Raw genomic sequence first — 23,718 nt, 5'->3', positions numbered from 1 at the left:
CGTAGTAGAGAATGAATCATTTTGGAACGCTTATCAATCGTATTCAATTTGTTACGGAGACGATATTGAATACGGAGAAACTCAGTTTGATTTATTAGCTGCTATATTTAGATTGGAAGAAGCAGTGTTGTATAACAGGTGTGCTCGTCTATACAACGCCATGCTTAAGCACCCAAATAATAGCGATTTAATGAAGTTGCTTATGCGCTTTGATTCAACAGACGACTACTACAAATCAGTGAGAAACATCGACAAACGTGCCGATCGTTTATTGCCAGTCGAGACGCGATGGATTATTCGAGACTGCTCTTCGTTATTGAAGCTCGGTAGTTCAGTCGACGGCAAACCGTGGCTATCCGAGTCCACCGAATTGGAACTGAAAAAGAAGGAGAAAGAGAAAGACGAAGCTGTTAGAAAGGCCAAACAGATTCAGCAAGACATAGGGCGTAAAGCATGTATCTTGTTTGAGAAGTTGCAAGAGATCATCTACAGCGTATTGCTTAGACTACTTGATCACGAAAAGAAAGAAATGGAGGGTCTCGACACTTTCGAACAACTCATGAATCAAGTGCATAGCCTTATTATACATTTAATTTCAACGTACGCACCTGAATGTGCCAATCGAGACGAATGTATAAATTCACTTCAGAAGTTACAGATACATTGGCAAGCATTACGGCACGCTCACACGCTAAAGAACATTCAAAGTGAACCTCGATTGTATTATGAATTGACATTGACCACGTATAAATTAATTACAAAGGCCATAATAGACCTTAACACTCTTTGTCAGTCAAAGTGGGTTCGCGAATACACCTCGGTACCTACATGTCCAGGAGCATTTAACGATGATTTCTCTCGTACTTTACCGCCATTAATCAAATTTCCCGATGTAGCCATTGAACCGATGGATACGGAAGCATCCGATAATGCTGGTGATAATACAGCAGGTCCACCACCGACACAACCACAAATGCCATCACACCATCAGTCGGTTATGTACGTTACGCCAGAAAATATTCTAGGTCTTATAGATAACGCTCACAAAAGCTACCACAACACGATAGTTCATTTGGATCAGCAAATTCAATCATTACAACAATCGTTACAAGTGTTATATGATACTAAAGAAGATGCATTTGTTGCAGCTATAAGCAAAGCACACGAATGTGCCATCATGCAATATATTAAGTTTGTTTTACATTATCAATACGATCACTATTTCAAAACTTTAGAAATGCAGAAAAATCTGCTAGGTGGTGTAGCGCTTCAAATTCCTGCAGCGACACCACCACAGCCACCGCTAATGCATCCTACATTGTTCAACGCATCATTAAACAGTACAGTTGCACCGCGTTTGCATGAACTGCATCCGATACAATTACAATCCTTAATGTCAGTCCACCCATTAATAGACATGAATATTATTATAGGTGATAACAACATATGTATAGTGAATGTACCGTATATAATTCATGAATTGCAACAGGGTATCGATAGGTTATGGAATGAAAATAAATGTTGTATCACTTTTAAATGCTCCCAAATTACAATCGGAACAGTATGCGTATAAGTTCAAATCCAATCATTTGACACACACAGCATCTTCGTCTTATAATGCATTAAATGCGACGCAATACTTAGCGTCCTCCTCTGCTCCCTCTTTTAGCCCTTTGCATTTTTCCTTTCCACATACACCACAGTTCCATAGTGTGCCAACAGCAAATCGAGGGTTTGTGGTGGCTCCATTATTTACAGCACCATCAACATCATCGTCGTCACAATTTGTTCCACCATCGACAGTACAATTTTTTCCTCCAACATCGTCGGCACCATGTGTTCCACTACCGACAGCACAATTTTTTCCAAATCAAGCAACATCGGTGCCATCATTACACGATAATAGCGGTGATGGTGCATTCGCTCAGCAGTCACCGCTGACGTTAGGGCAGGCGCCAGGGCAGGCGCCAATGGAACCTGACCCGTCGTCGTCGGGACCGCGTTCATCGGGAACGGGTTCATCGGGACCGGGCCCGTCGGGATCGGGCGGAACGGGTTTATCGTCGCAAAGAGGGTCGGGAAAGGGGCCGTTGTTGGGCAAAAAGTCGGGCAAAAAGTCGAGTAAAGGGCCGGGCAAAGGGTCGTCGTTGGAAAAAGAGCCTTCCCCGAAAGAGCCGTTACCACAGGTATCAGAGCAAGCGCCAGGGCAAGCGCCAATGGAATTTATGCAATTATATAGTGTGCCGATAGAGGGGTCACCGACAGGAGTGGCACCAATATTTACCCGGCAAACTACACCGCCAGAAGGGGGGTTTAATGTACCGCTACCACCACCACTGACAGAGCCGGCGTTTAGTACGCAAGGGCAAGGGGTACCGCATGTAATGGGGGCACCACCACCGCCACCACCAACAGAGCCGGCGTTTAGTACGCAAGGGCAAGGGGTACCGCATGTAATGGGGGCACCACCACCGCCACCACCAACAGAGCCGGCGTTTAGTACGCAAGGGCAAGGGGTACCGCATGTAATGGGGGCACCACCACCGCCACCACCAACAGAGCCGGCGTTTAGTACGCAAGGGCAAGGGGTACCGCATGTAATGGGGGCACCACCACCGCCACCACCAACAGAGCCGGCGTTTAGTACGCAAGGTCAAGGGGTAATGGGGGCACCGTTATCACCAATAACAGAGCCGGCGCTTAGTACGCAAGGGCAAGGGGTAATGGGGGCACCGTTATCACCAATAACAGAGCCGGCGCTTAGTACGCAAGGGCAAGGGGTATCAACATCATTAGTACCATTACATCCTTCGTATACATCAATACTTGATCCAACAATAGTGTCGCCTTCATATAGTCCACGGCTTTCAATGTCTTCAAATATAACATTGCCAACATTTCCTCCCACGTATCCCACAACCACCACGTATATACCGAATGTCGCGCATACTCCGATGCGAATACAACACCATCAACAACAACAGGTAGGTGGTGATGCTCATTTATTACATAGCCAATCGGCTGATAGCGAAATGCAACCTCTAGACGACGAAGAAAGCAACGTCGAATCGGTCGGTGAACACCAACACCAACAACAACTGAAGAAACTGCCAACTTTAGCCTCATTCTTTTCGTCAACGGGCAACCCTGTGCTCCTCCGAACTCGCTCGGCAACGGGCATCCCTATCGAAATAAAGTTTAGTTGTTTTGTTCACCTCAAACGAAGCAGTCGGTTCTTTTTTGACCTACCATAATTTCCTCAAATATTTGGTGCCGAAACCAGGGAAAAACGATCGAACTTACCATTGAGGCAACGAGGTCAACAGACGTCGACACCACAACGAGCTCGGGGAAAACTAGCAACGATCCTCGGGCAGAAAACGGTCGACGAGGCGCGCCTTCAACAACAAGGCCTAACGACGCCACACCCAACTGAAACCGACACCACGACTCAAGCCCCATCGCGGTAAGCGAACTCTAAACATTGATGCCACGATGGAACGGCTCAAACTGAAAAGAAGTGCATTGAGAGCTCAAGTCACTAAACTGATTTCTGAAGCGGACTTATTCTTGGAGAGTCATGCAGACGAAGGAGTTCTTAATGTATTGTCTGCGATGCTTAGCGCCCTCCAAATACAGCTAAACGAGGTGGACGCCGCCATCGAGCCCTTAGTACAAGACCAAGACGCAGAGCTAAATTATGTGCGGACCATAGAATACAACGACCGTATCGTCGCACACATGGCAAAACTCCGCCAAGAAGCAGAAAAAGACCTGCTAACAAAACAAGCAGAAATGGCGGCGACGCGGGCGCGGACCGACGGCCCTCCGGCGGGGGCAAAGTGCAAAGTGAAACTGCCGAAGCTCGAGTTACAACGATTTAGCGGCGCCGCCACGGAGTGGCAGTCCTTCTGGGAGCAGTTCGAGCAAGCGGTGCACGGAAACGACGGCCTCTCCAACGCAGAGAAGTTCTTGTACTTGCGATCGGTGCTTTCGGGAAAAGCCGCAGTGGCCATTGCCGGCATTCAAGTGACTGGGGCAAATTACACCACTGTCATCGAACTTCTGAAAGAACGCTTCGGTCGACGAGACGTGCTGATTCAAGAACACCTGACTCAGTTACTCGAATTGCCACCGGTACAGAACGAAAAGGAGCACATCGGCCTACGTCGACTCTATGACCACCTGCAACGCAATATCGCTGGTCTCACGGCGCTCGGAGTCAAGACAGACAGTTACGGCGCCCTGCTCTCCTCCGCACTCCTGCGAATGCTGCCAACGGATCTTGTTGTCGGATACCATAAGGGACTTTCCGCTGCAAGCAAAGATGACGCGATCAGCATCAAGAGTTTGCAAGCTTTTCTTAAAACAGAAGTAGAGAGCCGGGAAAAGGCACTGCAACCTGGTAATCGCGCAGCCAGAGAATCAAAACATCGAGACAAAGAAAAGAGCAAACCTCAGAAAGGGTCAGCAGCTTCTCTTTTTTCTGCGGGTGCTTCGAAGCAGTCCGATCCATGTGCATTCTGTGCTGCAAAAGATCATGCGACTCAAAATTGTCAGGCGAAGATCTCATTGGATGAAAAGAAGAAAAGGCTCACTGCAGCTGGCCGGTGCTTCCGATGCTGCATAAAAGGGCACACTTCAAGAGAATGCCGCAACAAAAGAATAAAATGCAAGGAATGTGGCAGAAGGCATCTGACTCAGATGTGTGACCCGACATGGAAGCCACCCGAGAATAAAGCCACAGAGTTGCACTCTTGGACAGAAAAGAAATCTGAAAAGGTACCAACTGTGCTGCTCCAAACCGCTCAAGTATGGGCAGAGGGACGAAGAAGAGCGCTCACTCGTCTACTCTTTGACGGAGGTAGCCAACGAAGCTTTGTCACTAAAAGACTTTCACGGGAACTGCAACTAGAGGTTGTAGGTGAAGAGGACATCACAATCTACCCATTCGGAGGAGCAGGAAACGTTATCAAAGAGAAGCGCAGAAGAGTAAAAATTTGGCTAAGAAGTCAATACGACCGTAAAGAGCACTCTATCGAAGCTCTGGAAATACCTGAGATCTGCTCTGATCGGCTTCATGTTCCTGAGGACATCCTAAAAGAGGTGCAAGCGGACATGGATGAACTGGCAGATATGACTGTTGCGCCAGCTCATTTGATGGGAAGCGGGATCGACATTCTTATCGGTGCTGACTATTATTGGAGTTTGGTGTGTGGTGAAGTCAAGAAGCTGCAAGGCGCACTAGTTGCGGTAAAGACCGAATTTGGCTGGACTCTACAAGGAGCGATTCCCAGCAGTAGCTCAGCTGCCTACTGTTCAACCGTGGCAGTGCTTCGTGCCGGAGTGTTCGCCGACACAACCAGTTTGTCCAAGGAGCTTAAATCGTTCTGGGAACTTGAGAGCATTGGAATTATCGACTCTTGTGCCCAAACGAACGAAGAAAGCGAAGAAGTCATGAGCACATTTTCGGCATCGGTAGAAAAAATGGACAAGCGCTACGAGGTAGCACTGCCCTGGAAACCCTTGAACATGCAACTCGCCGACAACAAAGCTGTTGCAAAGAAGCGATTGACTAACCTCACGAAGAAGTTAATGAAAGATCAAACGACACTGATCAGGTATGACGAGGCTATCCGTCAGTACCTGGAACAAGGGTTCGCAGAACGACTTCCATGGCAAGAAAGCAGCAACGATGTAAGCAGATTATACTACATGCCTCATCGTGCAGTTTTTAGACCTGACAGCCTTTCGACCAAGATTAGAGTCGTATTTGACGCATCTTCTCACGATGCAGGTTGTATATCTCTGAACGAAGCCCTAGAACCAGGACCGAACTTGAATCCAGATTTACTTAAGGTTTTGCTGAACTTCAGAATTCATCGTATCGGATTAACTGCAGACATTGAAAAGGCATTTCTGCAAATTTCGGTGCAACCGGCTGATCGCGATGCCCTCCGATTTCTTTGGTATGGACATCTTCCAACGAAGGAAGACCCAGAGCCTCCTATTGAGGTCTGGAGAATGACTCGGGTCCCTTTTGGCGTGACAAGTAGCCCATTCCTCCTCGCAGCCACCGTGCGCCACCATCTGTCCGCGACAGAAGATTATCCACAAATAAGAAAAACCATCAGCGAGAGCCTTTACGTGGACGACCTCATAACAGGAGCGAACACAGTGGAGGAGGCTACAGATTTCTACCGAGGGGCACTAGATGTCATGAATCGAGCAAGCATGACACTGCGTAAGTGGAACTCAAATTCCAAGAAGCTGCAACAGCTGTTCAATGACGAAGGAACCGGGTGCGCCCTTGGCTACGTGGAATGTCCAACAACAAGTGTCTCACGGGTCCTCGGACTTGTATGGGATAAGGACAGAGATCACCTAGCATTTTCCATGGAGGCCATCTTAGATTTCCTAGACCGAAACAGCAACACCAAACGATTCATTCTTCAAGCATCGGCTCGTATATATGACCCACTTGGTCTCATTTCTCCGGTCACAGTTACAACCAAGTTGATGTTTCAAACACTGTGGGAATTGGGTATTGAGTGGGACGCCCCTCTGCCTGAAGAAGTCAAAGCAGCTTGGACGCAGTGGCACACCCAGCTACACCATTTAACGGGCATAACAGTGCCAAGACGATATGGTAGCTTACCCAACGATAGCTGGAAGGAAGTACACATCTTCACAGATGCCAGCCCCAAAGCTTACGGCGCAGTTGTATATTTGCGCATCTCCGGGGTCAAGGAAGCAAAAGTTACTCTGGTCCTCTCAAAGTCCCGAGTAGCACCAATTAAGAGAATTTCTCTTCCAAGACTGGAATTGATGGGCATGGTGATAGGTGCTCGACTGAGGGAATATTTGGAGCGGTCACTGAGCCTTCCAATAGCCAAATGGTATCTGTGGACTGATTCATCTATTGCGTTGCATTGGGTTCGAGGTCCCGCCCAACAATGGAAACCCTTTGTCGCCAACAGAGTGTTGGAAATTCAGCAGCGATCGGACCCAGACATCTGGAATCACTGTTCTGGGATCGAAAATCCCGCCGACCTTTTGACAAGGGGAGTCACACCTCAGGCACTCAAGTCGAGCTCACTTTGGTGGAATGGACCTGCTTGGCTTTCGAAGCCACCTACTTGCTGGCCAAGGCATGAAGGCGCCGCTGACATGATCATCGCAGAGGAGGAAAGAAGAACGCTTCGCGTTCACAACGTGACTGTAAAGGAATCTGTCTTGCCTCTGCAGAAATATAGCTCCCTCTCTAGACTGGTTCGAGTGACAGCCTGGGTTTTACGATTTTTCCACAACGCCAGACACCCCGGCCAAAAATACGAAGGACCTATTACGACAGAGGAAGTTCAAAAGGCACATACTTGTTTGATTCTTCAAGTACAATTCGAGGCCTTTCAAGAGGAACTCCAGTGTCTTCGCCGCTCGACACGCATGCCAAGCGATTCTCCGATACGTGATCTCAGCGTCATCCACGACGACGATGGAGTGCTGAGAGTGGGAGGAAGGCTCAGTGCAGCCGAGTTGTCCTACAACGTGAAACATCCTGTTATCCTACCGTCAAGACATCCCTTCACAGAGCTAACGATCAGCGCAACCCACCGCCGTCTCCTGCATGCAGGCGCACTGGAGACTCTTACCGAATTGAGGGAAATGTACTGGATCGTGCGGGGAAGGCAAATGGTGAAAAAGGTGCTTAAGAAATGTGTGACTTGCAACCGTTTCAACAGCCGAGCTGCTACTGAGCCAGTCGCTCCTCTGCCTCGTGAGAGGGTGACACAAGCTCCACCCTTTGATGTTACCGGTGTAGATTTTGCTGGCCCACTGAACACAAAGGATCAAGGAAATAACCGGAAGTCTTACATCGTTATTTTCACATGCGCAGTGACCAGGGCAATACACCTTGAATTGGTGACCGACATGTCCACCTCAAACTTCCTGATGGCGTTTCGAAGATTTATCTCGAGAAGAGGAGTTTGTCGAGTGATCTTTTCTGACAACGCCAGGACATTCCAGCGCGCTTCTAAGGATCTAAGGCGACTATGGACTACAATAAGAGGAGAAGAAATTCACAACTTCTTCACAAGCCACCAGATCCGCTGGAAATTTATAGCTGAGAAAGCTGCTTGGTGGGGAGGATTCTGGGAAAGAATGGTTCGGTCCGGAAAAACATCGTTGAAGAAGGTATTGGGAAACAGCTACTGCAACTTCGAGGAGCTCACGACAATCCTAACTGAAATCGAAGCTGTCATCAACTCTAGACCCTTGACCTACGTCTACACGGAGGCGAGCGAACCCGAACCGCTAGCACCATCGCACTTTCTAGTGGGAAAGCGACTGACCACTCTTCCTGACAGTGGCTCCACTACAGAGGTGGCTCAGCCCCCTGGTCAACTCACTCGTCGTTGGCAATACCGACAAAGGATGGTCGACCAGTTTTGGCGTCGCTGGCAAAAGGAGTACCTGACGAGTCTCCGATCAGCACATTTTGCTGTGCCAAATTCGTCAAGCGCACTGAAGAAAGGAACTCTCGTTTTAGTCCATGAACACTATCTACCGAGGCAACTCTGGAAAACTGGACAAGTGGCAGAAGTTCTCGGACGAGATGGAAGAATCAGAGCTTGCATGGTGCGCATGCCTAATGGAACCACATTGAGAAGACCGATTCAACTGTTGTACCCAATGGAATACATGGACGAATGACCTGAAGCTCATTCCGGGGGGAGTATGAAGAAACTGCCAACTTTAGCCTCATTCTTTTCGTCAACGGGCAACCCTGTGCTCCTCCGAACTCGCTCGGCAACGGGCATCCCTATCGAAATAAAGTTTAGTTGTTTTGTTCACCTCAAACGAAGCAGTCGGTTCTTTTTTGACCTACCATAATTTCCTCAACAACCACTTGGACAGAGCGAACAAGTTGTGACTAACTCTTTAGCTACTGCATCGTCGTTACGTAAATTAAATAATGGTGCTTTAATACGTGAAAATGTTTCATTACACCAGCGTTCTCTTAGACAACTGAATAAACATCTCATATTGAATAGTACAGTTCGTACATTAGAAGTGTTTCCGCAACATACATAATATAATGAATCGGAACCACCACCCCCACTCCCACAACTAACGTTTTCCGATTCTGAACTCATGACCGTCGATCCTTTCGATAAACGACAGCGAGAGAAAGTAGCGGGTGATGATGAAGAAGAAAAGGATCGTAAAGTACGTAAACTTGATAAAGATGATGAAGCTAGTGCCGCTGGTGATGTGCAGGAAGAAGACGCGTTGCGTAAACAGCAGGAAGGGAAGAAGACGCGTTGCGTAAACATCAGGAAGAATACGCGTTGCGTAAACAGCAGGAAGAAGACGCGTTGCGTAAACAGCAGGAAGAAGACGCGTTGCGTGAACAGCAGGAAAAGAAGGATGATGAGGGTGAACAACGTGATGATACTGAAACTGACGAGCCTACCCAACAGTTTGATAGAGTCGTCATGGTGCTTTCTTCAGACGATGAAGAAGACCAGTTTAGCCAAACTGAACACGAAACCACAGGAGCAGCCGTTAACGAAGGAGAGGTCGTTACAGGCGAACAAGAAACTAGACGAGGAAAGGCTGAATTTATCGAAGGCGGAACTCCCATCGAACACGGAGACGCAGAAGATTCCACCGAATACGGAGGAGCTACCATCGAACACGGAGTCGCAGAAGATTCCACCGAATACGGAGGAGCTACCAAAGCACACGGAGTCGAAGGGGAGCATACCAAACAAGAGGTCACTGAACAACACCAAGAAACAGTTAGACAAGGAGAGATTGACATTGCCACTACGGAAGAGCATGTTGCTAAGAAGGAACCGCGTGATGATGCCGGAGCATTACGAAAAAGGTATACTGAACAACGCAAAACAACAAAAAGAAAGAAATCTGGAAAGCAACAACATAAAGAAACGTTACGTAAACAACTAGTTAAACAACGAGAATCAAGAGACGATGCACCGGGACGACTGGATGCGACGACGACACAGCAATCATCTTCCGATGGACAACAGATGATGCATGGCCCACAATCTTATGCAGACTTTGCAACAGCTGCCGTGGAGTCACCATCTGCAGCACTGGGGTCAGTAGCAATGGTCCTAGGGGAAGAAAGAAAAAGGGGCGAAGACGGGGAAATGACAGATATTTTAATGTTAGAGTCAAATACCGATTTAACGAACTCGCAAATGGCTTTCCAACCTTACGAGTCTTCATTATTGCAGTCACCTGAAGTACCGCATGCACCAGTAAGTTCAACTGATTTACAAGGTCTGGTAACTGGTCATCGTGACGACGACATAACCGATCAACCGGAGCCTTTTGTAGTCGATACCACATTGAAGGGTTCCGTGTACTTGCAAGCATCCGGCGTTAATTACTTTGACCAAGTTCCCGAACTTGAACCAACGGGGCGTATAGAAGCCGACATTAGTCATTACTATGAAGACCGTAGCGCAGCTGAACTGTCACCGCAAGAAGTTACCGGCAGTGACCAACTATACACGACAACTACTACCCAAACAACACCACCGCATACATTGGAATACGATCAACCTCACTCATTGCAAGAAACTCCACTAGCTACACCAAGTAATGTTGATGAGGGTCAGTACCACTCATTGCAAGATGCGGCAGTGGAGTTAGATTCACTAACATTTTTTGCTGGCCAACCAATTACACTAAGTGTTGATGAAGGTCAACACCACTCATTGCAAGAAACTCCACTAGCTACACCAAGTAATGTTGATGAGGGTCAGTACCAGTCATCGCAAGAGGCTTTAGTAGGTGCAGTTGAGGGTCAGTACCAGTCATTGCAAGAGGCTTTAGTAAGTGCAGCAATAGAGCCAGCTCCGTTAACATCTTTTGCTGGCCAACCAGCTGCACCAAGTGATGTTGAAAGTGGAATGTCAGAAGATGAAGAGAATAAAGATTACGCTGAAATATTGTCGATACGCAAACAAGATAAAGCGTTGAGACGTATTAAGGCTAATGTGTTACAGAAGAAGAAGAGTAAAGGAATTAAAAGTAAAGACATTAAGAGTAAGATTAAAGACATTCAGCCGTCACTAAAAGGTGATATTAGTAATGTTACAAGTAGAATTAAACGGGTGGATGCAGAAATGGCGGAAGAAGAATCGGATGAGAGGGGGGGGGGATATGAGTCATGTGAATCACTGAGTACCATAGGTTACCAATGACTTCGTTGTCGGAAGCTCAAGTAGAAAATGTTGTTTTTCAACCTTCAGAAGCAATACCCCCATCACAAATACTTCAGCAGCAATACGATCATATGCTGGCAACATATTATTACGGCCACGAGCAGCAGCAGCATCAGGTACCGCCGTTACATACACGAGCGCAAATATTACCGCAAGACCTGCAGCAGGTACCACCACAGCCAGAGGGAGAGAAACGTGATGTTGTTGCAGTTGCACTACCACCGACACAACTATCGCCACCACCGCCAGAGGGAGAGAAACGTGATGTTGTTGCAGTTGCACTACCACCGACACAACTATCGTCACCACCGCCAGAGGGAGAGAAACGTGATGTTGTTGCAGTTGCACTACCACCGACACAACTATCGTCACCACCGCCAGAGGGAGAGAAACGTGATGTTGTTGCAGTTGCACTACCACCGACACAACTATCGTCACCACCGCCAGAGGGAGAGAAACGTGATGTTGTTGCAGTTGCACTACCACCGACACAACTATCGCCACCACCGCCAGAGGGAGAGAAACGTGATGTTGTTGCAGTTGCACTACCACCGACACAACTATCGTCACCACCGCCAGAGGGAGAGAAACGTGATGTTGTTGCAGTTGCACTACCACCGACACAACTATCGTCACCACCGCCAGAGGGAGAGAAACGTGATGTTGTTGCAGTTGCACTACCACCGACACAACTATCGTCACCACCGCCAGAGGGAGAGAAACGTGATGTTGTTGCAGTTGCACTACCACCGACACAACTATCGCCACCACCACTAGAGGGAGAGAATCGTGCACCACCACCGCCAGAAGGAGGAAAGAAACGTGCCGCCCTTGTTAACAGACAGACACAGCTATCAGAAGCACCATCACCACCACCACTAGAGAAACGTGATGTGTCTGAAGACACAGATATACCATCGACACCTTCTACTTCTTCATCTATACCTTCCACCGTCAGCGACATAGAGCTACAGGATATTATAAGTTTCGCAGAAGACGCGTCAACTATACAGAAGCAAATAGATTTCATCGCTACATACGGGCGGATTGGTACCCCTAATATCAATTTATTCAAAAATGAGAATGAACACGTTCAAGAGTATTTATACAATGTTTTGAAACCTCATTACAAACAATTTGAGGACGAATTTCTTAAGCTTCCCACAGATACACAGCTAATACACTTGATTGACATTTACTGCAAAGGCGTTACAGCATCAGTAAATGACGTCTTTGAGATTTTGTGGACTCAGTGGAAAGGAACGTTTATCGACAAGCAGGAGAGGGATTTGAACGACTGGCATAATGTGTGGTATTCTAGAACAATATCGCCAAAATTTCATTTCTATCCTGGATGGATATTCGTATTAGGCTCTGTATGGTTTGCGGACAACATAAAGTCTTTATTAACAGATACTGTTAATCCTGAATTAGTAACGTTATTAAATATGTTTACAACTAATGTGTTTCGGTGTGTTTTGGAACGCAGGGGGACAAATGAAGTGGAAAGTGGCACCCGGCCTTTGTCAACGGATTTGCAGAAGAGGATGCTATGTATCACGAAATATAATCTCTTTTTCGTATTCTTATATAGCCAGGAAGAATATATACAGCTATCAAACACATGGTGGATTCAGCAAATTACACAGTTGAAAGAACACATGAATATAACGTTGAATGCTTACAGTAGTATAGCTATACAACACTACAATGTTGCGTTATCGCACACTATTGCGTACCTCATGGACATTAGTAAAGATGTACAAATAGATTTTTCTTATACATTCGTAAACGAACACGATATGACTGGCTCTATTAGCACTATATTTCTTGTCCACAAACTATATCTATTACTAAAGCACTTATATACACATGTATTATCATTACAGGAAACTAACAAAATTATTATAAACTATAAGCACGAGAACTTAGCGTATATTGTATTATCAAATTTGTTTCAAGTGTTACCTAAAGTTAGTAACGAAGACATTAGTTCCGAAATAGATACTGAAGATAAAGGTGCGTGTATTAATTTACGTCAAATTTGGCAACAAATTAAATTAATTACCAATATTGATGGAAGTGTTGGAGGTAATGGATCAGGACAACAACAACAACACACAATGGCACGATCCGTAGTCGCGAAAGGTGCTAAGAAACGTGGACGTAGTGGTAGTGATGACAAAGACGACGACGAGTCGCATGCGCACGCTGAGGAAAAAGAAGCTACAACGACGAGGAAGAAGGGCACTCAAGTTGAAATACCATCATCCTCAGATGTTTCGTCTGCTGCGCCATCACCATCACTCTCAGATGTTTCGTCTGCAGCGTCATCATACTCAGATGTTTTGTCTGCTGCGCAATCACCAAGAACCTCAGATGTTCCGTCAGCAGTAGTTGAAAAAGGTCCTAAGAAACGCGGTAGTGATGAGAGAGACGATGACGAGTCACCGACGACGTCTGAAACTACGGCAGCAGCGCCGACATCGACGTCTGAAACAATATCCGCGGTAGACGTTGCTGAAACGTCAACATCAGTAACACTGGTGGTCAGAGAGAAAAAGCGACCGAAAAAGAGACGTGATGATGAGACGAAACAAAGACTACCACCTTCATCATTGCAAAAAGACGATGAAACGATGGACGAAGATATTATTGGTGAAACAGATGTACACATGACGGAGGAGAAGAAAACAACGCCAGCCCACAAAAGTTGTTGATAGCGATACACCACGTAAAATACGCTTATTACCATCACGTAAATAAAAAAAACAATTTCTCCTTTTTTTACGATCGTTATTATGTACAACCAATTTAACCATAGCAAATTGGAACTATGATTATTTAAAAGAATTTTTTATATATTAAAGTATGGCAACCGACGCAGCAACGACGATTAATGCTTTTTTTGGAGTCGATCGGTGGACACCGATTTACGCAATTGTTAAGCGCCAAAAAGCATGACGATGGCAAAAAGGGTTGCCTAGTCACGTTGGTGGAGACAGAACGCGGTTTACAAATCGAAGAGAAACAAGACTGGTACATCATTACCCTACCACCCAACGTTACCGACGTCGACGCAACTCCTGTGGTCTGGTGTTGGGCAGAAAGCGAACCTACCGTTTTGACTATATGGCCATACTACAGCGATGACAATACCAAGATCGAACGTCGCGATAACATTAAAGCATTTGGTAAAATCAAGCACCGAGTGAATCGTTCGATTACTTTGGAAGACGGCGAAACAGCTATTATTGCTGGCATCGGAACGCTCGCCAACAATAAGTCAAGGGAATTGATTCCGCTCGACGTGTGGATCTACAATGGCATTGTTATGTCGCAGACGCATCCTGGTGCACGCAATCTCATTTTACAACAACTTATTAATACACCAACATCAACTTCATCGAAGCGATGGACTTTGGTCGTGACAAAGAGCATACGCAACATGACCAACATTCGTTATCGAGTGTATCGCAATGAATGCGTGATGAAAATACATCTCGAAAAATGCGACGACGGGTTTCGACCTACACTGAGATACGACGATGGCGAAATAGTAGTGCTCGATGGCTTTATGTTCAACATCAATAGCAACGTTATTGAAGAAGAAAAAGAAGTTACCGTAAAACTCAAACAAACTTACGGTTGCATTCTCATGACTCCGGTTAACGGCGAAGTAGAAGGTGCTGACGAAGAAGACGTTCGACGTAAACGAAAAAAGTTTACGTAACCTAATGTCACGCTTAACAATGGAATCAACGAAACAGTCAAGCAAGCATTTTCGGCAGTTTTTGATCCGTCTGCAACCACTTGGCTGAGGGAACAGACGTTACCCGGCTTTAGGAATCCATCCAATAAGGATGAGACGCCTTATCGGGCCGACGTGTACTGTCCCGAACTCAAAGTTATGGTTGAATATAACGGCACATTTCACTACCGTAAAGCATTTATGCAACGCACCATTAATGACCTTATGAAACGGCGGTTCTGCCGAAAATCAAATATAGTGCAGATTAACGTCAATCCAGCCGTGCCGCATGGAATGGGTACGATGCAAAATTATGCACGATTTCGCTTGTTCACCGAAGTACCTAATTACGTGCCATATAGTCAACAAAGTAAGCATGTTGAATTTGCAATTGTAAACGATGAACCCCGCATAGTACCCATCGAAGATGGGGAGAGTAAATGTTTTACCAAACAAGAAATGGAGTACTTGTATTATCAATTGACACATCATTTGAAGGATATGTTTAGTGCTAAACATAATAATAATATTACGTTTAAGCCTTTATACTATTCGCGAGGAAGAGAGGGAGTTGGTGAGCACATGGAGGAGGACGATGACGACGATGATGAAGAATTTATAGCATATGCAATGCATTACGTGCAAACACCAGGAAAGGTCGTTGATATGCGTACGCATCAAGAGATGGAACCAGCCAATACCAACAACGTGGCATATATCGTATTTTGGAAGCGCTTTCCCACTGGCAAAAAATACATGTTTTACAGATGGGATACAATTCACGTGCCTTTGTTTCTACTCAAGCCTCAACCAAAGATATTCTTGGAGTATTTAGCGTACCGCATTTTTGATCAAGTCGACGAGGCTACCGTGCATTGGAAGCGACCTACAGATCCGAACAATAAAGAATCGTTACTACTCTATCATCAATACAGCAACGGCAGCAGTTTGGGCTGCGCAAAAAGACGCAAACAATAACAATGAAGTCAAGAAATAAAAAATGTTTAGTCATCTTTTTTTTGTTTGTGTTGTCATTTTTTGCATGTATTGCATGGAATAACATTGTGTAGCTCATTATTTAATTTAACACTAATATCGTTGCATACACGAGTAATGTAGCAGTGGTTGCCGTCGTCTAGTGATATCAGTCTTTGGCTCAGGCGACGGTGGTATATCGTGTATTTCGTTACGGAGTGTATTCGAAGAGGTCAAAATGTCCTTTGCAATGTCTCCAAAGTCATAAGGTGGAGAAACTTGCCGCAATTAATCGCCACACAAATTGCACGCTAGATCTCGAAGCCGTTCAAGCGGGTCTAGGTCACTGGTTTCCTCGGCCCATACAACCGCCAGCGTCGAGACAGGTAGACAGCAAATACGACACCGTTTTCCGTTTTCGCGGAGGCTCCTGTCCGCTTTGGCGCCCCCAATTACCCTTTTATTGCGAGCTCGCGTTCACTCTCAAAAAGGATCCATCGTTCTTCTTATCGCGCAAACGATGGTTGGAAAACACTAATGCATTGCGCCTGGCCTACGGAGAAACAATCTTTCGAGAAGCCCTAGCCCTCACTTGCCTCGTTCACAAACTCAACATTAACACTTTGCAAGACCATAATCTAGATCAAGCTACATTAACATTCCAACCGATCGAAGATTATGCTACCATAGCAACCACAGTCGCCACCAAGCTAGCTGTTGCACCCGATACCAAACTCTGTCTCGCTCGATTGGGCTACACGCTTTGTCTCGCGTCCGATTCCAACAAGCAAGTAGTCAATGCCCTCATTAAAGCATTCAAGAAGCAAGAGACGCCAAAAATTGGCCAAAATTACGTCGACGACATGGTGCCGCAATTTGCCGCAATTAAACAAACGGTCCTCGATACTCCCCATCTCCACGCACGCCTCACGCTAATGCTACACTCGCTAGAAACGGTAGACAACTTCATCAAAGCACTCAGTCTACAACCGGATCCACCCTCAGAAATTATAACCGAAAATAACAGAGATATCATTTCTATTGCCGTAGGGTATTTAATAGGACAAGCCAAAATCCTACCTATCGACCCCGTTCCACTCACGGGCAATCTCCTGTACTCGACCATTCCTTCATCGGCTGCTGCAGTGCAAGTCGGTATCGATACGACCACTCCGTCCGTAGGCGCTCCTCAATCTATGCGCTTTCGAGAAGCCAGCAATAACATCTACTCTCTCACCTACGAACCGTCCCAGTCAGCCTTTCGTCTACACCCGACCGAACCGCTCTACAAGCAACGCTACGTACAAGGTGAAATTCTCACCGCCACAGCAGTCGCCACTCCAGCCGCACTCGCAGCCGTAGCTTCGGCAGCTACAAAGTCGCCCCGCAGCGATTGAAGCAACAAACAAAGACGCAAAAGTAATCTTTGCATCCAAAAGCCCCTAAAAAAAAACAATGGCCAATTCCAACAACGTCTACTATCGACTGGCAACCAACATCGGTCCTTACGTATCGTTATACTCCATAATCTATCGCGATCCCAACGGCACTCCAGACGACGAGCACGACGATTGGTACAGTTCAATTTCTGATAGAGTTCCCGTTAATGAATTGCTTCCCATCATAAAGAGTAGCACTTCGTTAATCGACAACGGATCGCGCATTCGGGCTCGCCGCGAGCGCAACAACAATAACAACAAATATGCCGCCAACCAAGCAAATAATGCATCGTCGTCTCCTTGGTCCTTCCTCAACACTTTCCATAATTTTCGGCGACGAATCTACTAAAGTAAACAGCACCAGCAGCACCACCAACATTGAAGACGAGAATGCCTACTACAAGCTACCGTCATTTCCCGCTTCCCCGCTCGCATTAATGGGAACTCTACCGACAATCACGCAATACGATATTACACGTGAATTACACATAATTGTCCTCTGTTCCATCGATACTTGCATCACCTTTAGGCTAGAGCGCAACGCCGACGGTGAAGAAAATATGAACGATTACGCCAAAGTCATGAGTTTCATCAAATTATTCTACGAAACCGAATCCAACAACCGACTCAACAATGCTCTCATGCCTCCGGAAAAGATTTAATAAGAAGACGACGACAATAAATTGCAAAAAAATAGACACATTTATTTTTTTTTTTCGCAAAAAAAAAGACACGTCGTTTTGTTCAATATTTTTTTTTTTCGATGTCACACAATCAAGTTCCATGCGTACATATGCACCACACACATACAATATAGTCCTCTATATATCACAGATTGTCTGCTGTTCACCAGTCACCACCACAAACACATCACACTTGTTGCTGCTTCGACTCCTCTTCTTGCTGCTGTTGCTGCATTTTTCTGTACTTTTAGCGCTTCTTCTTTGAACAAGCCTCCTCTACCGCCACATTATCACCAACACTAGCCTCATCTTCCTTATTCGTTTCAACAACTTCGCACACACTACTTTTCTGCTCCTCTTTACGCTGCTGTCGGCGCCGTTTGCGTGCCAACCGCTTCTTACGTTTTGCATCCTCGCTGTCCTCACATTTCCCCTCCTCGTCGTCAGACAACGTCCAAGCCGAATCCATCTCGTCACTGCTACTGTGATAGGGCTGCGTATATGTCGCGAGATTTCGCATGGCCTCGTGCACATTGACGCGGTCAGTGCCATCGTTAGCACTTTCGCCGATGCAACGGCTGGCCAGCATTACCGCCATCTTAGATTGGGCAATGTTGGTACTCACTTCTTCAGGGCCAGCTAAGTCGCTAAAATACTGGGTCAACTTTATGATGTTGCGACCCAGTGACGACTCGCCGCCACAAAAAGTGTGAGTAATGAACTCCATGTTTAGAGTTCCCCGGTCAATCAGCATGCCACACTTTGCACGCATGGCGTTAATTATAGCTCGCGGGCATAAGTAGTTGCAGACACTGCTACCACCAGACTCGGAGCCTTCACAGCTCTCGTTCGCAGACTCGTTGCCTGCATACATTTCGATCGGGCTGTCTGGTATGGGCTTTCGCACCTTAATCAGTGCAGTGCATCGCCGAGATACGGGCTTCTTGGACGTGCCAATGACGAGCTGAGGAGGTTGCTTGCTCACAGTAAAGGCAATGTGTAGCGTATGAGGGTTCATCCGCTCAATCTTTACAACTTTCGTGCCCTTAATAAAGAAATGCAAGAAGATGTTCCTAGCAAAGCTAGCCTTCGCCTTTGCGCTACGCGGATCATTGCCATTATGCAAGCGCACAATAACCCTGATTGCCATTGCAAAACGCTGAAGCAGTTTCACGTTACACGGCTCCGCCCAAAACACAATCAAACTAGGCCTCTTGTCCTTGCGAGCAGTGGGCAGTTCGCTGGTCGTAGACATCACACCGTCGGCCTCTGCAGCAACAACATCACTGGTACTACCCTTTTTCGAAGGTATTCGAACACTGCGCCTGTTGTTATCCGCGTCAAGTACCGTGCCCGATGTCAAGTAACTCTGGCGCTGCTGCTGCAAATAATGCTCGCGTTGAAATTGCAGTGCTCTCATGCTCATGTAGTAAGTCAATAGTGTAATCCAAAAATGAGTCACACCTCTGCTAATCATCTCATCCTGTACACTGCTACCGCGCAGAGCCTGTTCCGATTCGTGCAAGGTGGCAGTGAAAAAGTCAGGATTAATTTCGCTAGTGCTATTTACAGACTTTTGATACCCAAAAAAATTTTGCATGAGCGTGTATAGCTGCTCCGATGGGTGTGGTGTCTCATAAATGTGAGATTCGGGCCCCGTTGGTACGGGCAAAGTCAGCGAGTCGTCATCGTTACTCTCGACAAAGCCTTGCAGCAAAGCTTCCAAATTAGGGTCCTCCACTCGACCTCTTGCAATGTTCTTAAAAACGCTTTTCGTCTTAAAGCTTGGCGTCGCTTGCGCCTGCAAACGCTCGATGGCCGGTGAATACCTACGTTGCACTGCATCCCACTGGCTCACGGGAATGTCAAATTTTGCGTTCCACTCCTTGTGCAAAAGAATTAAGGCAAACACGCGCGTCACCTTGCTAGGGGGCATTGCACTTAGGATGGCATTAATTTGCTTCTCCTTCACGTCACCGCACAATGCCGACTCTGTTTGCAAAGAAGAAGAAGGCGGGCACGCATCGTCACTTTCCGCATTACACTCCTTTTCGTCACTTTCCGCATTACACTTTTTTGGCATCGTTTCTGAATGGTTTGCACGCATGCGTTTCAGCGACCCTTCCAAAGCCGGTCGAACCCATTTGGACACAATGTCTTGATAAACCTTATAAACCGGTGCATTAGCGCACAGTTTTCGATACACATTGCGCATGGCTTCCCGTTTGCCTTCGGGTGCAATTTCGAGAAGAGGGTTCAACCAGTATTCTTCGCTCTGAAAGAGGACGTTCAGAGTCGTGCATGCAATCGCATACATGCACTCGGCTCGGCTACTCAAATTATATACATAATATTTTTTTGCTGTGCCGTTCACAGCATGTGCTAGCCGTAGCTTGTTGAGATTTGCAGTCGAGCGCTTGCACACAGTTACGACGCCGCCGCGGTCGTAATCAAACATGCCACTCCAACAAGCATTGTACTCCGACACTGCCGCCTCCGCATCATCATTCTCGTCGTCATCGCTGTGATCCGCCTTCTTTTTCTTCGATTTACGCTTTTTTTTAGAGCCATCGGTATTGGTACCAAACAATTTTGCAAAATAATAATTAATGCGGTCAAAGACTACATCCTTAGAACTAATGCCTTTCAATCTCATTAGCACCCGAATGTACAAACACGTCAATTGCTCTTCCTGAGTCATTGAAAACTCGCGGTCCAAATTGAGCGAAAGCAACAGTGCTGCATGTGAAAGCACTGTAAGTAAGTCAGCCTTGGGCGTATTTGCCGGCAACACAGTAGAGTCCACCACACCTTTCGGAACGCACTCTCTGATATTGGGCACGACATCTTTAGTCAGAGTAGAAACAACTTTTAAAACTAACAGATTAGACAAGTGATGCTTATTTCCATTAATTATGGAATAATAAGAATCCATCAGCAAATACTTCGTAAATTTTGTGCAACCACCTTTCACCTTTTCCATAAATTGCTTAAACTCATTGCTATACACCATCTGCAGCAACACTTCATAGTCAATGTTCTGTTCAGTGCGCACTGCCTTTTTTCGCTTAGCCTTGGCTTTTTTATAACGCTTTTTTTGCTTTTCAAACTTCTTAAACGAAGACAAAAAACTTTCACACTGCTGCTTGTCCTTTCGCTGAAGTTGTTTCTGCACCCGCTGATCCTGTTCTTCTTTCTTCTTCAGCTGTTTCTCGAGGCACTGCTGAAGGCGCCGCTTCTTTTTCTTCTCACGCGGAGACGGCTTCTTCTTTTTCGAAGATGAAGCCAACGAAGAGTCTTCATCCGCTTTTCGCTTTTTTGCGTCATCACTCTGTTGTTGCACCTCACTGCTGCCACCTCTACTACTACTGTTTTCTGTTGCTACAGACAGCTGTTCCTGTTGCTCACTTATGTGCTCGCCAAGCATACTTGCCATCATATCGAGCGACGGTTCCATCCAGCCAGCAGCAGCCGCTCTGATCTCATCGGCATTTATTTCCAAATCTTTGCCGCTTACTCAATATTGCTTATATAGCAGGCATGTCAGCACAGTTTCTCTTTGGTCATATAATGCATCAAAACCGTTGGGGCCTAGTACACACACCAATGCTGAGTTATCCTCGGGCGTCAACTCCATTGCGGGATTTGTATTAAGCTTGTTGAACAGCTCCCTGACTCGATCCTCCAGCGGATTCGGTTGATCAGAGGATTTAATTGTTAGTGACAAATTCAATTTAATCTTTAGTTTCTTGCCGATACACTCAAGTGCAGCCTTGTTTCTTACAATATCTTCTTTCAAATTTTAAAGTATTCGCGTCTGCTCAACCGTTCCTTCATTCTGCTAAACAGCGTATTCCATATATGCTTATTCCTCAATACGCCGGTAACGGCTCGGCAGTGGATTCCACTTCTGTAGTAACTGACTGCATAGCGACAGCCGTCGGCTCTGCGCTCGATTCTGCGAATGCATGCATATCCGCCAGCCCTACCGATAAGCTGCTCGATTCTGTAACTGCTGCCGCCGGTACTATCGTCATAGATAACGGCTCTTCAATGCCAAAATTGCTTTGGTGGAAACTGTGTTGGCACGGCGTAACGACTCGGAATATTGTGGTAGGTTTGAAAAGAAGGCGCGGGGGCTTGGGCCGGCGGAAACGGGTAATGTACGCAAGGTGTTAAATCCAGCACTGGCAACTTTCCATTGCGGCGTTTATTGCGCTTGTTCCCATACTGTTCCAATACAACTTTTTGAACGTAAACGTTTTGAGCTTGCAGCTCATGAACATTTGCATTCAAATAATGCTGCTGTTGTAAATGCTGCTGAAACTGATAGGCGGGTATAGTAATGCCAATATTTGGAGGCACGTGATTAAGCAGGCGCTCTTGCTGATAGTTGCTCCAATAGCTAATGCGATCGGCAACCGCTCGTATGCTATATTTTTCGGCATGCAAGGCAGCGTTTCTTTGAGCAACAGAAATGGCGTCAGTGGCAGTAGCTTCTACCGAGTCCAAAGTGTGGGGCACTAGCGAGCTAAAATTAAAAAAAACCTTGCTCACCAACTGCTGTAGGCGTAGTAGTAGTAGAGGCGGTAGGGGGTGCTGGCAGTAGTCCGGGCACCGCAGGAATAGGAGAGCCGTTGGCTCCAGAAACGGCGGTCCTGATATAGCCCCCCGGGACGCATTGGGAGGAGCGCGTCGGTGATTTTGCGCAATGCGCATTGGCCGCGCATTAGCGCTACACAACAGACCTCGAGTGATCCGTAGCCAATAATGCACATCGGAAAGAATTATCCGATGCTCCGCCTAAGGAAAGGGTGGTTCTAATCTCGGGGACAATACTGTAATCAGTTTCTGTTTTTCACTTTCCTATTCTAGTTTTCGGTAGTGTTCATGAGAGAGGATGAATGTCCATTTCACTCCTCCGTAATTTCTCGCAATATTTTTTTTTCGGAAAGAAGGAGTGGTGGGCGGTTCAACTAAGAGGCGGAGTGAATGTCCATTTCACTCCTCCGTAATTTCTCGCAATATTTCTTTTTTTTCGGAAAGAAGGAGTGGTGGGCGGTTCAATTCATTTACTTTTGCGTCATCAATGACGGCAGTGCTGTTTATCTTTTCATAGAAAAAAACTTGCGCCACTACTGTATAGTATGATCTAAAATAGTCTAGAACATTCGAAAAGACACAGCTGGCGGATCATACGATGGGTCATGTGATCAGCTTTTTTGTGGGTATAAAAAAGATTTTATAAATTTGCAGTATCTTGTCTTGTGACCAGTTCTGTTTGAGTACTTGTAACACTTGCATTACTAGCAGCTCTCTCTCAAAAATAATATCTGTGAAAGTCATTGTCCATTTTAGGTTAACATAGCTTACATTTGGAATCTGTGTTCCGTGGGTGCAAGCTGTATTTCCATTGGTAGATGTCAATACTGCGTCATCTTTGCAGCAGAGATTCTACAGAAGGCGAATGTTTACACCAACTGTGCAAATCATCCGATTACAAACAAAAATGAACCTCCCGCAGACACACCTGAATGGTCCACGGTTCGTCGTACGGATGTCTGACGGACGTTTAGCAGTGACAAAAGAATTCTTGCAACCGTGGA

At 46.2% G+C, this 23,718-nt stretch overlaps 1 long non-coding RNA gene across 1 annotated transcript; it reads right to left on the bottom strand.

The window, feature by feature from the left end:
- Positions 1 to 235: 235 nt before the first annotated feature.
- LOC129383562 (uncharacterized) lies at positions 236 to 23,631 on the bottom strand. The gene is made up of 2 exons (XR_008611454.1): positions 22,670 to 23,631; positions 236 to 376 (listed from the first exon to the last, which is right to left on the bottom strand). It is a non-coding gene; the product is annotated as an uncharacterized lncRNA (long non-coding RNA).
- Positions 23,632 to 23,718: the final 87 nt, after the last annotated feature.

Source organism: Dermacentor andersoni, chromosome 8 (genome assembly GCF_023375885.2).
Source record: "Dermacentor andersoni chromosome 8, qqDerAnde1_hic_scaffold, whole genome shotgun sequence".
Classification (NCBI taxonomy): Eukaryota; Metazoa; Arthropoda; class Arachnida; order Ixodida; family Ixodidae; genus Dermacentor; species Dermacentor andersoni.
Note: the sequence above shows the minus strand (reverse complement) of the source record. Positions and strands in the feature narration are given on the sequence as shown.